At 38.0% G+C, this 19,631-nt stretch overlaps 1 long non-coding RNA gene across 6 annotated transcripts in view; it reads right to left on the bottom strand.

Moving 5' to 3' along the window:
* The window catches only part of LOC147353501 (uncharacterized), a 577,435-nt gene that overhangs the window by 508,620 nt on the left and 49,184 nt on the right, over window positions 1–19,631 (bottom strand). Inside the window, exon 4 of one of the 6 annotated variants that reach the window (XR_015145689.1) lies at window positions 3,248–4,354. The exons of 4 other annotated variants lie outside the window; for them this stretch is intronic. This is a non-coding gene — a long non-coding RNA (uncharacterized LOC147353501). Of the gene's footprint in view, window positions 1–3,247; window positions 4,355–12,121; window positions 13,800–19,631 lie in introns of those variants that run through there. One more of the 6 variants, XR_015145688.1, reaches the window with a different exon arrangement.

Genomic DNA, 19,631 nt, shown 5'->3' with positions numbered 1-19,631 from the left:
AAGAGTTGTATATCAGCACTGCTAGATTTCTGGCACTCAAGAAAGTGCTCTTGTGGTCAGTCCAATAGAAGCCATGCAGAAAAAATACCAAGTAATGGTCCTTTGCAAGTAAGTGTAGGGGAAACATTCTTCTATTTCTTTTAATCCTCCTACTCCTCCTCTTTCATATGCAAGATCCTAGTGCAGAACATCTTAGAACCTCTGTCAGTACCCTAATCAAGTTTACAGTAGCATTTCCTCCAGAGACCTGGTTGAATCTGCCAATACTAGCTCCCCTGCTCAGATATATTACACTAAAGTATTCTTTTCTTGATTTTTTTTTTCATTGTTTATCCAGGAAAAGCAACTAAAATGTTTTGGAGAAGATAAACCCATTTGCCCACAAATAGAAAAGTCCAAAGCAAAAATCTCTAAACCATGGGTTTATAGTAGCCCCATGAGACTCAAAAGTCATTGAAGAGTTCTTTATTGGCATGCTCTTGAAAGCAGAGTGGTTTAATCATATCCTTTCATAAAGGTTAATATTAAAAGAGAAACATACCACATTCCTGGCTTTTGTTTAGAGTCAGTGGCAAGGTCAGAATGAAAAAAACGGGGATTTTTCTCTTCTCTTAAAGCAGGAGTTTCCTGGTACAAATCCAGTGGCATTGAGAGCTGTTCTAAAGGCAAAGCCTCATAAACTTCCAGTTAAACCTGATAGACTGAACATGTGTTTATCTCAGCTTCCTCCCCCAATCCTACCAAAATAATGAGAATAAAAAATGGAATAATAATAATCAAAGAATAAGAAGTCATAAACTGACAAGGAAAATGGGAAAGAAAATGATAGTAGATGAGAAATGTCAACAAATCTTTGGAAGAAAGCAAGTCATGGGAAGAATAATAATTGCCTTAGCAGAGCAGATGAAGCTGAAATAAGTTTCTCTAGAGGGATGAGCAGAAAGCTGACTCCCCTTGCAGAATCCTAAAAAGGCTAAAAATAAAAGGATTGGTTGAAAGTTTGTAAAAGGAGTATTTTGAGCTTTCTCTTCTCTCTTTCATTCTGCAGAGCCACGTGATAACTCCTGCTTCATTTCTGGAGAAGATGGAAGGTTTATTTCAGGGAGCATTTAAGCTGAAGTGTCTCTAGATTTGGGAATGAAACAGGAGCACTGAGCAAAAGTTTGCAAGATGAACAGTGTTGCCCAAGCCCATATCTCCTGCCAGGCTTCCAAATATCTTCCAGCCAGGATTATATCCTCCAGGCAAGAAATGAGAGTTTCTAGCGAAACTGAAGAGTACTCAAAAAAGAAATCTATCACTTGGGGGGGGTCCCCAATAAAAATGTTCATTCCCTGCTCCTACCCTACAGCCAATCAATTTTTAGTGCCTCACTCTTGAACTGAGGAAGTCAAAGAACACAGCACTCTTGGGGAAATGGAATGACAGAGACTGAAGTGAACTGCTAAAAGGGAACTTTGAGGAAAGAGAAACAATGTAAAGAGTCAAAGGAAAGGTTCAAAAAGAAATAATATCTTCAGAAAAATAAAAGAAGTTAGTGTACATATGAAACAAAAATCAGAATTTTTACAAATATGAACAATTTAAAAAAACAAAATTTTTTTAAAAATCCAATTGAATGGCCAAAAGGTAAAACTGAAGAAATTTCACTGAAAGTATAATGAAAAGACAACAGAAGAATAAAGGTAAGAATATTAAATAATACATCCAGGAGGGTCTACCTTCTGGTTAACAGAAGTTTCTAAAAGAGAAAAAAGGTAAAACATTATCAAAGAAATATTTCCAAAAAAAGCCTCAGAACTAAAAGCACAAAACTTTCAAATTAAAAGGTTTCAACCAGGTGCCCTGCTCCTGTGTGCATGCTCAGTCATGTCCAACTCTTTGCGACCCTACTGACTGTAGCCCGCCAAGTTCCTCTGTCCATGGGATTCTCCAGGCAAGAATTCTGGAATGGGTTGTCATGCCCTCCTCCGGGTGATACTCCTGATTCAGCGATAGAACCCACATCTCTTACATATCCTGCATTGGCAGGCTGGTTCTTTACTACCAGCACTGCCTGGGAAGTCCTGCTCAGTAAATGCAAGTAGATCCACATAAAGGCAAATCGTGAAATTACAAAATATTGCAAACATAGAGAAGATTCTAGATGTTTCCAGAAGGGGAAAAACAGGTCACACAAAGCAATAAGAACCACAATGACATCCATCTTCTCAGCACTAGCACTCTAACCTAGACAACTACAGAGCAGTGCCTTAAAAAAATCTAATATTTTTAAGCCAGAATTTTATACCCAAAGAATCAATTAAGTTCAAGGATAGAATAAATATTTAGGTTTTGAAAGTATCTACCTCTCGGTACATATTGTCTGAGAAAGCTACCAGAAAGCTGCCCTAACAAAATGAAGGAATAACCTGAGAAAGGAGGTATAAAATTGAGGAAAAGTGACCAAAAACAAGAAAGAAGGAAATGGTTAACCTCAATGTGACAACAAAAGATTGAGAACAAAAGAAAATGTCTCCAAGCAGGCCTAGGAAAAACTGCCAATACTGGACTCCTGAAAAATGCGATGGACATGGTGATTGATCGGAAAGGATGGAAAGGATCACTGAGAAAATTAAGCAAGTGAAAAAAAAATATCGTGAAAGCAAGTCAATAATTATATAACATATTGTATTCATCATAAAGATATAAACTTGAATACTGATTTAGGAAGCATGGCAGAGGGGAAATGGGTTGATGTATATGAAAGCTGAATCCATATCAGCTAAAACAGAAGCTCATACATTAGGACTAAAATGGATAAATTAAGGAATACTAACATTATTTAGAAGCATATTAGAAGAGATAGATCGGAGAAGGCAATGGCACCGCACTCCAGTACTCCTGCCTGGAGAGTCCCATGGACGGAGGAGCCTGGTAGGCTGCAGTCCATGGGGTCGCTGAGGGTGGGACACGACTGAGCGACTTCACTTTCACTTTACCCTTTCATGCATTGGAGAAGGAAATGGCAACCCACTCCAATGTTCTTGCCTGGAGAATCCCAGGGACAGGGGAGCCTGGTGGGCTGCCGTCTATGGGGTCGCAGAGTCAGACACGACTGAAGTAACTTAGCAGCAGCAGCAGAAGAGATAGATAATGAATAGAAAGTAGCTCCATTTAGGGACAAAGATTAGGGGTAGGAGGTAGATTAGGGAATTGCTATTGGAATTTCAAACTTTCGGTATTATTTGACTTTTTTAAACTATATGTATGTATTATTCTACAAAAATAAAAATTAATAAACAAACTGCATCAGTCTGATAACTAGTCTCTCTGCAAAGTCTCCAGATACAAATGAAGCAGGTAAAACTAGTTCTGGGCTGGGATGAAGAGAACTAGCCCACATCCTCCTTGAAGTCTTCCCCAGACAATACAGATTTCTGGCAGTTTCTGAGAACCTACCCATCTAATTTGTTCCTCCTTATCAAAGCAGCTGCTTAAGGAAGGAAGATGGACAGGTCATGGCAATTCATGAACTCTGGATAATTTCAAGTCACTTCTGCAGGAAGCTCTGATGTCTGAAGAAACTCCAATCTCTTATACATTATCAGATGGCTCATCAGACTATATCCACCCCCTGCTTGGTCCTTAGCCTTCAGTTCTGCTCTAATATTTTGCAAGAATATAGATAGAACCTTTTCTTTGTACCTTTTCTGGTTTCCCACTTCTTCCTCCCAGTTCACACTCCTAACTCTATACTGTTGCTCTCCCTACAATTCAGGCTCCATACATGCCATCTTTTTATCTATGACACATTGATACACTCACTGATCTCAATGAAAAGAAGACATGTGGCCATAGAAAGGTGCTTGAGTACACGATCAGTGGATACACTCCTCTATATGGAGAGCAATTTTGCAGTATATGTGTTTAACATACACACTTCCATTTACATCCACACAAAATATTTATATACACCAAAATAGAAAATGACTTATAAAAGCATAATACACCCACTATTCATATGTTCCTTTATGTGTCAACATATTATATAAATACCACATACTTTCTGCCCCCATACCTATATTAAGTATAGTGCACTCTTGCATACTTTCACTTAGGCAACCCAGAACAGAACAGCCTGAACAGACGCTGCTTTCCTTCCTAACAAACGGGCATGAAATAACAGGCTGACATCTGCCTCCGCAGGTCATTCAAGTCGGCCTGCTGCATGTCAGAATTCAAACTGCTCCATCCATCAACAGCAGACCCAAAATTAACGTAGCTTGGAAATTCTGCAGCAAGACAGTAACAGCCCAATTCAAAGTCTGACCTTCGAGGAATGGTGGGGTGCGATGGAAAATTATTTCATGCCCTGCACCAAAGCCAACAATACAATTTGAAGAGATTTTCAGTTAAATTAAATTTAAAGAAAAATCCCCCAGTGTAGCAGTTTAACTTTTAGGGTCATGTAAAAGGAGCGCTAAGCATAGAGATTTTGATACCTAAAGGCTCGGCCAGCACCTTTTCGAAAGAACTAAAAACATTATTTTAAGCAAAACAGTTCAAAGACATTTGCACAGTAGTACATACTAAAAGTCTTCATTAATGAGTGAGGAAATCATCAGGAGATTTAGTTTGTCATGGATTTTTTTTTTTTTTTTTGGAAATGGCTATTAGTTAAAATAAAACTGTAAATGAGACAAGTCCTTCAAGATTACAAATACAAATGAATCCTTTTCTGGAGATATTCTTAAAGGTAATGTACTCAATTCTGGAAGAATTCATGTGGAGAGATTTTATCACCAGTAACTAAAGATGACCACTGATTTAACAAATGAACCAGACTCTGATGCACAAAATGATTTTACCTGTTGCTCTGGCTGTGATGATAAACACAAAAATTTTTTTAACGCCATTCATTTTAGTCAATTACATACAGGACTGTGCTTTAAATTCACATTCCATTAAGGTGAAGTTACATTTTTCTCCCTGCTGAAGACTGTTTCAAAACTCAATATGAAATGTGCTCCTTCCCAGTAATCCCAGTGTTTCCATGAACATGGGTCCAGGTTAAAGTTGTGGGAATGCTTCATAACTTTGTTAACAGAATGCTTGGAGTCCCAAGTCTCATCTCTCTATTTTATCTCTTCATCTAACTCTCTGCCCACAGCAGGCTGAAATTTCCCTAAAACAAAAGCCCTTTCTTGGTTTTACCCCTCTGCTGAACTGTGTGCCATTCCTTTTCTCTTTTTATCTTCACATTTTTTTAAAGATCATCCACATTGTTTCCCTCCAAATCCTCAACTCAAACTTGTTTTGCTATCCAGCTTCCATCCTTCTCATCATACTGAAAATAATAATCTCCTAATGGCCAGAAGCTGAAATCAAGATTGCTGGGAGAAATATCAATAACCTCAGATATGCAGATGACACCACCCTTATGGCAGAAAGTGAAGAGGAACTCAAAAGCCTCTTGATGAAAGTGAAAGTGGAGAGTGAAAAAGTTGGCTTAAAGCTCAACATTCAGAAAATGAAGATCATGGCATCCGGTCCCATCATTTCTTGGGAAATAGCTGGGGAAACAGTGGAAACAGCGTCAGACTTTATTTTTCTGGGCTCCAAAATCACTACAGATGGTGACTGCAGCCATGAAATTAAAAGACACTTACTCCTTGGAAGGAAAGTTATGACCAACCTAGATAGCATATTCAAAAGCAGAGACATTACTTTGCCAACAAAGGTTCGTCTAGTCAAGGCTATGGTTTTTCCTGTGGTCATGTATGGATGTGAGAGTTGGACTGTGAAGAAGGCTGAGTGCTGAAGAATTGATGCTTTTGAACTGTGGTGTTGGAGAAGACTCTTGAGAGTCCCTTGGACTGCAAGGAGATCCAACCAGTCCATTCTGAAGGAGATCAGCCCCGGGATTTCTTTGGAAGGAATGATACTAAAGCTGAAACTCCAGTACTTTGGCCACCTCATGCGAAGAGTTGACTCATTGGAAAAGACTCTGATGCTGGGAGGGATTGGGGGCAAGAGGAGAAGGGGACGACAGAGGATGAGATGGCTGGATGGCATCACTGACTCGATGGACATGAGTCTGGGTGAACTCCGGGAGGTGGTGATGGACAGGGAGGCCTGGCGTGCTGTGATTCATGGGGTCGCAAAGAGTCGGACACGACTGAGTGACTGATCTGATCTGAATGGCCAGATCCAATCGGTTGCCTTCAGGCCTGAGGCTAACTGAATTTTCTACAGGTTGAGCCACAGGCCTGATCCACCTATTAGGTTCTTTCCTAAACTTCACCCACAAAAAATTCCTTTTCTGCTTGATCCTTGACATGGGTGATTCAGGGTACTTTCAAGTACCTGCAGTGTTTCTGCAATTGAATACTGATAAATTTCAAAACCTAAGTGAAATAGATGCTTTTCTAGGAAAATATATAAATTTCTAAATTAGCTCAAAAATGAATGAAACAAAAAATTTGAATATATGATAACCACATGAGAAATGAAAAATGCTGTGAAAGATCTGTACCCCCAAATGCCCCAGGCTTAGCCTATTTTATCATCGAGCTCATTCCAGGGGGACCATATAATTTATAGCCCCAAACTGGGACACTTTGGAGAGTGAAAGACAGTGTTATTAATAATTAAGCTGGGACAATATGAGAAAACAGAACTGTTTCAGGCAAATTAGGACCAATGACTTCACTGTTTGCACCAGCTTTCTAAAGTTATAAAAACTGCATCACAGTTTACAAAGAGATTAAAGGTTTTCTAGTCCACGGTTGAGAAAGGCAGAAGAGGGAAAAAAATAAATGAGAAAGAAGAAAGAAAATTCTAGGCTTATTGACGCATGCTCCTAAATAAACAAAACATGTATATTATGCACACTGCTGAAGGACACTTAACAAATCAAAAAGGAACAAAAAATACAATAGAAAAATGGTCAAAAGAAACAAACAAAAAAAGAATATAAATTAACCATAAACATGAAAAATATGCTGCAACCCATTAGTAATGACTAAAACAGATTAAAAATAATGTGACACTTTATATTTTATCCCATCTGATTAAAAACTATGAAGATTATGTGTCAATTATAGTTCAATAAAGCTGAAAAATATAATGTTAACATTAAACATCAGAAAGTAAGATATGTCATACATTCTTGGTGAGAATGTAAATTGGTACTACTTTTGGAGGCTAATGTGGCAGGCCTGGGGGGTTGGGGGTGAATCCTGAGGCTTTGGTGCTCACCCCTCCCCCAATCCCACCCCCGATCCCCGTTCACCCCCCCTGCCCTTTGCAGCAGCCCTGCTGTTTGGAGATGCTTGTTTACTGGGGGAGGGGAGGATTGTGGGAGTAAGGGGTTATTAATAAGTTACTCTAATGGAGAGTTGAGAATGGGTCTTGAAGGATAAGGTCGCCTCCTCCTCACCGTCCTCACTGCCCTCAGAGTGCACAATATAGGTTTGTTCCCACAGTTTCTTCCCCTGCACCCCTGGCCACCCTACCCGACCCGGGCCTTGCCCTCCCTGGATACTGAGCCTTTCAGCTCCCTCTTACCCTTGTCCCCATCTCTCCTCCTTGCCTTTGAAGCATCCTTCTCTTCTCTCTGTCCTCAGCTCCTTCTCCCTCTGCCCGCCCCCCCCCGCCCAATTCTCCTTTGGAATTTGCATATCCTTTAATATAAAATTTTTTCCTAGTAAGAATGTATACTACTAGAACATTTGGCCAAATGCACCAAGTTATGTGTGAGGGTGCCTTCTGCCACAGTTTCAATAAAAACAAATAATATAAAACCACCTAAATATTAATTTCAGGGAATGAAAAAGTCTTAGATATGTTAAATGACTTGTTATCAATTGAGTATATAGGACTAGAAAAAGTTGTACATGAACAAGGACTTGGAACACCACAGGCCAGTTCACTAATATAAAACAGAATATTATAGTTTGACTTGCCTCACTGTTGGATAATTTCCATTCTAAGGTTTCCACAGTTGTTTTATAATCCCTAGATTAGAAACATACTAACTTCTTTGCACCAATCAGCCCTTTGCCCTCCAAAATCACTTCTAGCCTTGGATGGCTAACTTTGCTCTTTTCTGGTTTTCAAATGTTAGTAGAAGTAAAAATAAATTTTTCAGGGTATTTAAGTGATATTAGTAGAAAGTCCCCTAGATGCAAATATCTTTATATTTAAGCATTATGGTTATCATGTTCAATGCTGTATGCTTTGAAATAATTACTATACTCAGAAAAAAAATATCAACAGGAACAAAATATCACAATAGCCTTCAAAACATACTACGGTAATTTCTATGTTGGCTACCATAACTATCTCTGCTTTAGAGATAGCAAGTGTTCTCTCTTTACAATGATGTTCCATAGGTCAGTAAAGATTTGCTGCATAATATCAGAAAGTAGTTAGGAAGTCATATTATACTCTTTTTGCTTTCCAGTGTGAAGCTTGTGATATCTTAGACAAGCTTTCTGGCCTGAATTCCTATTGCTTTCCAGCTTTGATCTCAATCTATACTGTTCCCTACTCAACATGTAATCATCATTAAGGCACATGATACCATGTACCCAAAACCTAGCTACAAAACAGCATGTATGGCAAGATTCCCTTCTAGAATATAAATGTAACTATAGAGTATATGTTAATATGCATAGAGAGTTTGGAAGGATTTCCAAGAAATTGTCTTTGACTGGATATGACTATGGCTATCCTCCAATTTCTTGGTTTTCCTGATTTAAATATTCTGATATTCTGTGATAAATATGAGCACATTTTTACTAAGAAATAACCTTAATAAAACTTGGTTTTATTCTATCTCTGGATTTTAATAATTATAGAGAGGGTCAGTAAATCTGGTACAATGCAGAGCTAGACTCTCTACAACATCTTTGGAACATAAATAACTCTTCCTCATGGTTACTACTCAAATTTCTGGGGCCAGAGGTAGAGAGTCGGGCAAACCTCAGGAACACCTGTCCATGCCAACATGGGCTGTGTATAAAACAGCCCATGTAGGCACCAAACACCAAACTAGAGGGCTGTAGGAATAATTGTAAACCTGGTCAGAAGAAGTATATGTTTGAATAAAACACAGGTGGTGGTTCAAACAGATCTGAGGGTTGAGTCATAGCTCTACCACTTAAAAAAAAAAATGTTGTCTGAGCAACTTACTTATCTGTGCCTCCACTAACTCATTTTTAAAACCCCACCTTGTGAGCACTAATGAGTCCCATCAAGTTGGAGTTAGGATCTTAAAATGAGAGGCTCTGATCATATATCTTCAGTCTTTGGTTCAAAATTTCACCCAAAGTTAAAGAACGGGGTTTGTTATTCACACTCTGAATTCATAGTTTAAAGTAAGAATCTCTTAAAAAATCAAGCTTACAACTTTACTTTCTGAAAATATGGCAGGCTAGACTATTTGGATCCATCCTCCCATTGAAAATAATCACAAATGATGTTGGACATTTTTTGAAGTAACTTCTTAAGACTATCAAAGATCTGATAAGGTAGTAAAAAATTTACTTCAAAATATCAGAGGAAGCAGAGCCCAAAGAGCAAAGCAGAACACTAAAATTTCTTTTGCCCTAAGGGCATTTTCCAAACAAGCAAACTTCTCCAAATTAAACTGGATTCCCCAAGGCTCACACCCTCAGATAAGAATAAGACAGAAGTAAATCCATCCAGCTAACCTTCACTCTCAGATGACTGAACTAAAGTTGCCTGGGCAACATCATAGCAAAACTATAGACCACCAAAGATAATTGGCAAAGATATGAAAAGGAACCACTAAAAATAGACAAATTAAATTATAATCAATGGAGCAATAATTAGATAAACATTTAACACCTCAGTAGCAACACTGGAAGCCAAAAGACAGTAGACTTCTTCATTATAGAGAAAGAAAATACTTATAAAACTAGAAACTTCATACTCAGAGAAAATATCTTTTTAGGGTTTTGGGTATACTACAGGGACACAGGATGGAGCTTCACTGAAAACTCAGTTTCTGTGTTGAGACTAATCACACACACACACACACATACATACATATATACACAGATACACATATTAAGAGGATATGAAAAGATTTATTACTTATACAATTAAAGCTTTCTGGGGAGAATGAGTCAAATATCTCAAGATGGTCTGAAACTGGTTAAAGCAAAAAAGGGAGACTGCCTTGGGTCTCTCATTGTGGTTAGGAGATACACCCAGGGTGAGGACTCTCAGATGATGGATGGGACTTGTATAGTTTGAATCTACCTCTGGTGACAAAGGAGAAAGCACCTTGATTTTCTCATCAGCCTACTCAGATGTTGGGCAGAAATGAAGAAGGAAAGAGTGAGGATTAAAGGCCATCAACAGTAAAATAGCAAAGAAAAAAAAAAGGAGTCATACTCCTTGTCACAAAGAGTGAAAGAGAAATAAAAACATTTTTTAAACACACAAAAAAGTGAGGCTTGTAACCAGAATATCTTCACTAAAGGAAATGATAATTTAGGAGAAGGAAGAATTAATCCCAAGAGAAAGATCTGCAATAAGTGAGAAAAATATAAGAAAGTGCTAAATTATGGATTAAACAAACACTGACATAAAATAATAACATTTATAAAAAATTTAAATTACATTCATAACAAAATTACTTAAGTCAGAAAGAAAGTAGACTAAGTTAAGGTGTTCAAAGACCTTTCTTTTCTCTGAAAAAAAGAATAAATATATTGATTAATTTCAGATTTCAATAGGTATATATGGTTACAAATTGGAAAAGGAGTACATCAAGGCTGTATATTGTCACCCTACTTATTTAACTTATATGCAGAGTACATCATGAGACATGCTGGGGTGGAGGAAGCACAAGCTAGAATCAAGATTGCCAGGAGAAATATCAATAATCTCGGATATGCAGATGACACCACCCTTATGGCAGAAAGTGAAGAAGAACTAAAGAGCCTCTTGATGAAAGTGAAAGAGGAGAGTGAAAAAGTTGGCTTAAAGCTCAACATTCAGAAAATGAAGATTATGGCATCTGGTCTCATCACTTCATGGGAAATAGATGGCGAAACAGTGGAAAGAGTGGCTGACTTTATTTTTCTGGGCTCCAAAATCACTGCAGATGGTGATTGCAGCCATGGAATTAAAAGAAGCTTACTCCTTGGAAGGAAAGTTATGACCAACCTAGACAGCATATTCAAAAGCAGAGACATTACCTTGCCAACAAAGGTCTATCTAGTCAAGGCTATGGTTTTTCCAGTGGTCATGTATGGATGTGAAAGTTGGACTGTGAAGAAAGCTGAGCGCCAAAGAATTGATGCTTTTGAACTGCAGTGTTGGAGAAGACTCTTGAGAGTCCCTTGGACTGCAAGGAGATCCAACCAGTCCATTCTGAAGGAGATCAGCCCTGGGATTTCTTTGGAAGGAATGATACTAAAGCTCAAACTCCAATACTTTGGGCACCTGATGCAAAGAGCTGAGTCATTGGAAAAGACTCTGATGCTGGGAAAGATTGAGGTCAGGAGGAGGAGGGGACAACAGAGGATGAGATGGTTGAATAGCATCACCGACTCAATGGACATGGGTTTGGATGGACTCCGGGAATTGGTGATGGACAGGGAGGCCTGGCGTGCTGTGGTTCATAGGGTCACAAAGAGTCAGACTTGACTGAGCGACTGAACTGAACTGAACATGCTATAAATTCCATGAAAATCAATAAAAGAATAAAAATAGAGTGTATGACTTCAAATGAGTATAAGAAATAGTTACAGTAACAAAAAATAACCTAAAGTATGGAAGGAAAAGGGAAAAATAAGCATATAAATTGAAACACAAAATACATAAAACAGGATGGAAAATTTAAACACAAATTTAACCTTCACTATGTTAAGTATAAATTTAAATAAGCTGACAGCTCCAATTTAAAAATGAAGATTGTCAGAGTGAATAAAAACAAAATTTATGTGATGATTATGAGACATATCTAAAAAATAAGGATACAAAAAGCTGAGGCTAGGAAGATAGAAAAGGATAGAACACAGGCTTATCAACCTCTAAAAAGATACAGCTTTATTAGCAAAACTATAAATCTGAAGACAAAAGCATTGATAAAGAACATTTTAAACATGATTAATGAAATAAAACCAAGGATGACCTTTACTATAGGTCACAATACCCACTATATCCAAAAATCATAGAGTGTGCTCTATACTCACATGGAACATTTACAAAAATTCATCATAAAGCAAATCTCAAAAAACTTATATGAACTGAAATCATAAGAATCATCTTCTCTAACCACACTTTAATTAAAACAGAAATCGTTTAACAAAATATAAACGGATCTCCCATAAGTATGGAAATTAAAGAAAAATAGTCCAAAATAATTCATGGCTCAACAAAGAAATATAATGGAAAATTATTTTGAAATGCATTACCAGGACTTCTCTTGTGGTATAGTGGATAAGAAATGTATGGTAATGAAAAATACTACCTATAAAAACTTATAGGATACAGCTAAAGCAGTCTAACATTATTAGTGACTATAAATTCACTTACAAAAATTATGAAAATTTTTGAAGTTAAGAAAAATTATGACATGTCATGCTTAATTATTCATTTCTAAACATAAAAACACCGATTAAATTAAAAAGCAAAAACAAAGTGAAAATGGAAAGAAGAAAATAATAAATATATACATTCATTAAAGAAGAATAAATATGGATTAAAAAGTTGCTTCTTTGAGTAGAATAATAAAATTGCAAAACATTCAGTAAAATATGTAATGGAAATAAATAAGGCACTAAAGAAAGCAATATTAGGAATGATAGAGAACATGATTCAGATTCTGTGATCATTAAAAGAAAACGTTGTGAAAATGTTTAAATACAAAAAATTACAATAATACATTTAATAAAATTGGCTAGATCGTTGCTGTTGTACAGTCACTAAGTCATGTCCAATTCTTTGTGACCCCATGAACTGCAGAATGCCAGGCTTCCCTGCCCTTCACTATCTCCTGGAGTTTGCTCAAATTCAAGTCCATTGAGTCAGTGATACCATCTAAACATCTCATCCTCTGCTGCCCTCTTCTCCTCTGGCCTTCAATCTTCTCCAGCATCATGGTCTTTTCCAATGACTCAATTCTTCATATCAGATAGCCAAAGTGTTGGAATTTCAGTATCGGCCCTTCCAATCAATAGTCAGATTTGATTTCCTTTAGGACTGATTGGTTTGATCTCCTTGCAGTCCAAGGGACTGTCAAGTTTTCTCCAGCACCACAGTTTGAAAGCATCACTTCTTCAGTGCTCAGCCTTCTTTATGGTCTAGCTCTCACATCTGTACTTGACTACTAGAAAAACAATAGCTTTGATTATAGGAACCTATGTCAGCAAAGCAGTATCTTTGCTTTTTAATATGCTGTGTATGCTTGTCACAGCTTTCCTTCCAGGGAGCAAGTGTCTTTTAATTTCATGGCTGCAGTCACCATCCGCACTGATTTTGGAACCCAAGAAAATAAAATCTGTTACTGCTTCCACTTTTTCTCCATCTATTTTCCATGAAGTGATGGGACTGGAAGCCAAGGTCTTAGATTATTGAATATTGAGTTTTAAGCCAACTTTTTCACTCTCCTCTTTCACCTTCATGAACTGGCTCTTTAATTCCTCTTCAGTTTCTGCCATTAGAGTGGTATCATCAGCATATCTGAGGTTGTTGATATTTCTCCTGGCAAACTTGATTCCAGCCCATAATTCATCCAGCTCAGCATTTTATATGATGTACTCTGTATATAAAAGCTATGAAAAAATTAGACAGCATATTAAAAAGCAGAGACATTACTTTACCAACAAAGGTCCATGTAGTCAAAGCTATGGTTTTTTCAGTAGCCATGTATGGATGTAAGAGTTGGACCATAAAGAAAGCTGAGAGATGAAGAATTGAGGCTTTTGAACTGTGGTATTGGAGAAGACTCTTGAGAGTCCCTTGAACAGCAAGATCAAACCAGCCAACCCTAAAGGAAATCAGTCCTGAATACTCATTGGAGGACTGATGCTGAAGCTGAAGCTCCAATACTTTGGCTACCTGATGTGAAGAACTGATTCATTGGAAAGGACCCTGATGCTGGGAAAGACTGAAGGCAGGAGGAGAAGGGGATGACAGAGGATGAGATGGTTGGATGAGTTGGTTGTCCATCACTGACTCTATGGACATGAGTTTGAGCGAGCTCCAGGAGTTAGTGATGGACAGGGAAGCCTGGCATGCTTCAGTCCATGGGGTTGCAAAGAGTTGGACATGACTAAGTGATTGAATTGAACTGAACTCTGCATACAAGTTGATAAGCAGGGTGTTGTTCCATGTCCAGTTCTAAATGTTGCTTCTTGACCAGCATACAGGTTTCCCAGGAGACAGGTAAGGTGATCTGGTATTCTCATCTTTTGAAGAATTTTCCACACTTTGTTTTGATCTACATAGTCTAGGGCTTTAGCATAGTCAATTAAACAGAAGTAGAAGTTTTTCTGGAATTCCTTTGCTTTCTCTATGATCAAAAGAATACTGGCAATTTGATCTCTTGTTCCTCTGTCTTTTCTAAACCTAACTTGTACATCTGAAAGTTCTCAGTTCACATACTGCTGAAGTCTAGCTTGAAGGATTTTGAGCATGACTTTACTTGCATGTGAAATGAGTCCAGTAGTTTGAACATTCTTTGGCATTGTCCTTCATTGGGACTGGAATGAAAACTGACCTTTTCTGGTCCTGTGACCATTGCTGAATTCTCCAAATTTGCTGACATACTGAGTGCAGCACTTTAGCAGCAGCATCTTTTAGGATTAGAAATAGTTCAGCAGGAATTCTATCACCTCCACTAGCTTTGTTTGTAGTAATGCTTCCTAAGGACCACTTGACTTAGCGCTCCAGGAAGTCTGGCTATAGGTGAGTGACCACACCATCATGGTTATCCTGGTTATTAAGACCTTTTTTGTGTAGTTCTTCTGTGTATTCTTGCCACTTCTTCTTAATCTCTTCTGCCTCTGTTAGGTTTTTACCATTTCTGTCCTTTATTGTGCCCATGCTTGCATGAAATATTCCCTTGGTATCTCCAATTTTATTGAAGAGATCTCTTGTCTTCCCATTTTATTGTTTTCCTCTACTTCATTGCATTGTTCATTAAAGAAGTCCTTCTTATCTCTCCTTGGTATTCTCTGGAACTCTGCATTCAGTTGGGTATAACTTTCCCTTTCTCCCTTGCTTTTTGCTTCTTTTCTTTCCTCATCTATTTGCAAGTCTTTCTCAGACAACCATTTTGCCTTCTGGCATTTCTTTTCTTAGGGATGGTTTTGGTCACTGCCTCCTTTACAACGTTACAACCTCTGTCCATAGTTCTTCAGGCACTCTGTCTACCAGATTTAATTCCTTGAATCTATTTCTCACCTCCACTGTATAATCATAAAGGATTTGATTTAGCTGACACCTGAATAGCCTAGTGGTTTTCCCTACTTTCTTCAACTTATGTCTGAATTTTGCAATAAGGAGCTCCTGATCTGACCACAGTCAGCTCCTGGTCTTGTTTTTGCTGACTGTATAGAACTTCTCCATCTTCCATTGCAAAGAATAAAATCAATCTGATTTCAGAATTGACCATCTGGTGATGCCCATGTGTCTCTTGTGTTGTTGAAAGAGGGTGTTTGCTATGGCAGGTGCATTCTCTTGGCAAAATTCTGTTAGCCTTTGCCCTGATGCATTTTGTACTCCAAGACCAAACTTGCCTGTTACTCCAGGTATCTCTTGACTTCCTACTTTTGCATTCCAGTCCCCTCTGATGAAAAGGACATCTTTTTTGGTGTTAGTTCTAGAAGGTCTTGTAGGTCTTCATAGAACTGTTCAACTTCATCTTCTTCAGCATAAGTGGTTGGGGCATAGGCTTGGATAACTGTGATGTTCAATGGTTTGCCTTGAAAATGAACCGAGATCATTCTGTTGTTTTTGAGGGTGTACCCAAGTACTGCATTTTGGACTCCTTTGTTGACTATGAGGGCTAATCTTTTTCTTCTAAGGGATTCTTGCCCACAGTAGTACATATAATGGTCATCTGAATTAAATTCACCCATTCCTGTCCATTTGATTTCCCTGATTTCTAAAATGTTGATGTTTACTCTAGCTATCTCCTGTTTTACCACTCCCAATTCACCTTGATTCATGGACCTAACATTTCAGGTTCCCATGCAGTACTGTTCTTTACAGCATGGGACTTTACTTTCATCACCACATCTACAACTGGGCAGATGTTTCTGCTTTGACTCAGCCTCTTCATTAATTCTGGAGCTATTTCTCTGCTCTTCTCCAGTAGCATATTGAACACCTACTGACCTAGGGGTTTATCATTCAGTGTCATATTTTTTTTGACCTTACATACTGTTCATAGGGTTCTCAAGGTACAAATGCTAAAGAGGTATGCCATTCCCTTTTTCCAGTGGACTATATTTGTCAGAACTCTCCAACACATCCATCTTGGGTGGCCTTGCATAGCAGGGCTCATAGTTTCATTGATTTACAAAAGGCTGTGATCCATGTGATCATTTTGGTTAGTTTTCTAGGAGTTCTCATTCTCATTAGATGAGTAATGAGAACTCTTAAACACCTCTAGTGAGACTATAAAGTGAAAAAAAAACCAACAACACAACACTTTGAAAAACCATTTGAAATTTAACAATCAAGGTGAAGAGGTCCTATCTAGTGGGCCATTATTTCTCCTCCAAGGAATATATGTTATAGAGAAATGATTGCACCTTTTCACCAAAATACACATATAAAAACGTTTATAACAAGCTTTTTGATAATATCCCAAATTGGAAGCAAACCAAATGTTCATCAAGAATAGAACAGATAGTGTAACATACACACACTACTATATTTAAAATAGATAACCAACAAGGATCCACTATATAGCACAGGGAACTATATTCAATATTATGTAATAATCTATAGATCAGGTAAAGAATCTGAAAAAGAATGAATATATATGCACAACTGAATCGCTTTGCTATACACCTAAATTAACACAAAACTGTAAATCAACTATACTCCAATAAAATTATATGAGTAAAATAATATTAGAACAGATATGCAATGATGAAAATGAATAAACTATATCTATACAATCATTCAAATCAGGTTTGGTAATTTGTGGCTTCAAAAGAAAATAAAATTATTCTGGAATACAAGCACCCTCATCACTTACATATAGTCTATGACTGCTTTCACAGGTTTACAAAGCAAAGTAGCTGGGCTAGAAATCATATGGCCCTTAAAACCAGTTTTTACTATTTGGTCTCTTATAGCATAAGAAGCATTGGAGAAGGCAATGGCACCCCACTCCAGTACTCTTGCCTGGAGAATCCCATGGACAGAGGAGCCTGGTGGACTGCAGTCCATGGAGTCGTTAAGAGTCGGGCACGACTGAGCGACTTCACTTTGACTTTTCACTTTCCTGCATTGGAGAAGGAAATGGCAACCCACTCCATCGTTCTTGCCTGGAGAATCCCAGGGACGGGGGAGCCTGATGGGCTGCGGTCTATGGGATCGCACAGAGTCGGACACGACTGAAGTGACTTAGCAGCAGCAGCAGCATAAGAAGCCTACCCTGTCTTAAGTGAATCTTGCAAGCACAATGCTGACCAAAATAAAAAATTAACAAAGAATATATACCAAATCATTCCACTTATATAAAGCTAAGAACCTGGCAAATGTAAATTATATTGCTTAGGGATACCTACATATATGGTAAAATTTTAAAGCAACTTAAGGAAATGATCATCTCAAGAACCATATTTGAAGAGGTTGGAAGGATTGAGATTGGAGAGGCCAATAAAAGGGGCTTCCAGAGAGCTGACAGTGACCTGTTTCTTAATCTGAGTGGTAAATACACAGGTATCTAGTAAACCAAATACGCATATCCTTAAAATTGTTTGCCGAATGTATGCTAAAATTTACACTAAACAAAAGTGAAAACAAAAAATACTGCTGTCATTATCTAGTTTTCAAAACAAAATATAAAGTAAAATATTCTAACTGTATTCAAATTCAAATGTGAAAGGTTTAGATAGTATCATACACATTTTTAAAAATAAAGATTAACTCAAGTTCTGATTACACTTCTCTCATTCTTCCTAAATTTCAACATGATTTATAGCAAAATGTTAAAAAGAACTAATATAAAGTATTTGCACAAGTTCACCAACAAAATAAATTACTATTTCTATTATAATAGAAATGCAAGTCTTGGGTAGAATGTCAATATGTATAACATATTAACTAGCATGTTAATCTAGAAATTTCACTCCAGACAAAATATCTTTAAACAAATCATAGTTCTCTTTTTCAAAAGTAGTCAGATATTTCTCTTTGCTTATTAGCCTTTAAAACGCAAATGTACAGATACATCTCTTAATTTTTTTGTTATAGCTTTATTGAGCTATAATTCATGTATCATATAACTCATCTATTTTAAATGTACAATTTAGTGGATTAAATCTACTCACAGAGTTATGCAATGACCAATTTTTATCATCCCCAAAAGAAACTTAGCTATCCTTTAACAATCACCCCTAAACACCTTATCTCCCCGCTCCTCTGCTGCTGCTGCTGCTGCTAAGTCACTTCAATCATGTCCAACTCTGTGCGACCCCATAGACAGCAGCCCACCAGGGTCTGCCGTCCCTGGGATTTTCCAGGCAAGAACACTGAAGTGGGTTGCCATTTCCTTCTCCATCACCCCTAAACACCTTATCTCCCTGCTCCTCTGGCCATAGGCAACTCCTAACCTACTTTCTGTCTATATGTACTTGCCTATGGAAAAGGCAATGGCAAACCACTCCGGTACTCTTGCCTGTAAAGTCCCTTGGACGGAGGAGCCTGGTAGGCTGCGGTCCATGGGGTCGCTGGGAGTCGGACACGACTGAGCGACTTCACTTTCACTTTTCACTTTCATGCATTGGAGAATTGCCTATTCTGACAATTTCATATAAATGGAATCATATAATATGTGATCTTTTCTGTCTGGCTTTCTTCACTTAGAATATTTACAAGGTTCATCCATGTTGTAGCATGTATCAGTACTTCTTTTTCATGACCAATTAACATTCCATTCTATGGATATACCATATCAGTTCAGTTCAGTTCAGTCACTCAGTCGTGTCCGACTCTTTGCGACCCCATGAATCGTACCACGCCAGGCCTCCCTGTCCATCACCAACTCCCGGAGTTCACCCAGACTCACATCCATCGAGTCAGTGATGCCATCCAGCCATCTCATCCTCTGTCGTCCCCTTCTCCTCCTGCCCCAAATCCCTCCCAGCATCAGAGTCTTTTCCAATGAGTCAACTCTTCGCATGAGGTGGCCAAAGTACTGGAGTTTCAGCTTTAGCATCATTCCTTCCAAAGAAATCCCAGGGCTGATCTCCTTCAGAATGGACTAGTTGGATCTCCTTGTAGTCTAAGGGACTCTCAAGAGTCTTCTCCAACACCACAGTTCAAAAGCATCAATTCTTCGGTGCTCAGCCTTCTTCACAGTCCAACTCTCACGTCTTACTTACTTAGTCATCAGTCAATGGCCATTGGGTTGGTTCCACCTT

Source organism: Bos grunniens, chromosome 18 (assembly GCF_055505025.1).
Source record: "Bos grunniens cultivar Pamir isolate PY7600 chromosome 18, Bosgru_T2T1.0, whole genome shotgun sequence".
Classification (NCBI taxonomy): Eukaryota; Metazoa; Chordata; class Mammalia; order Artiodactyla; family Bovidae; genus Bos; species Bos grunniens.
The sequence above is the reverse complement of the archived record's forward strand: the minus strand, read 5'-3'. Positions and strand labels throughout refer to the sequence as shown.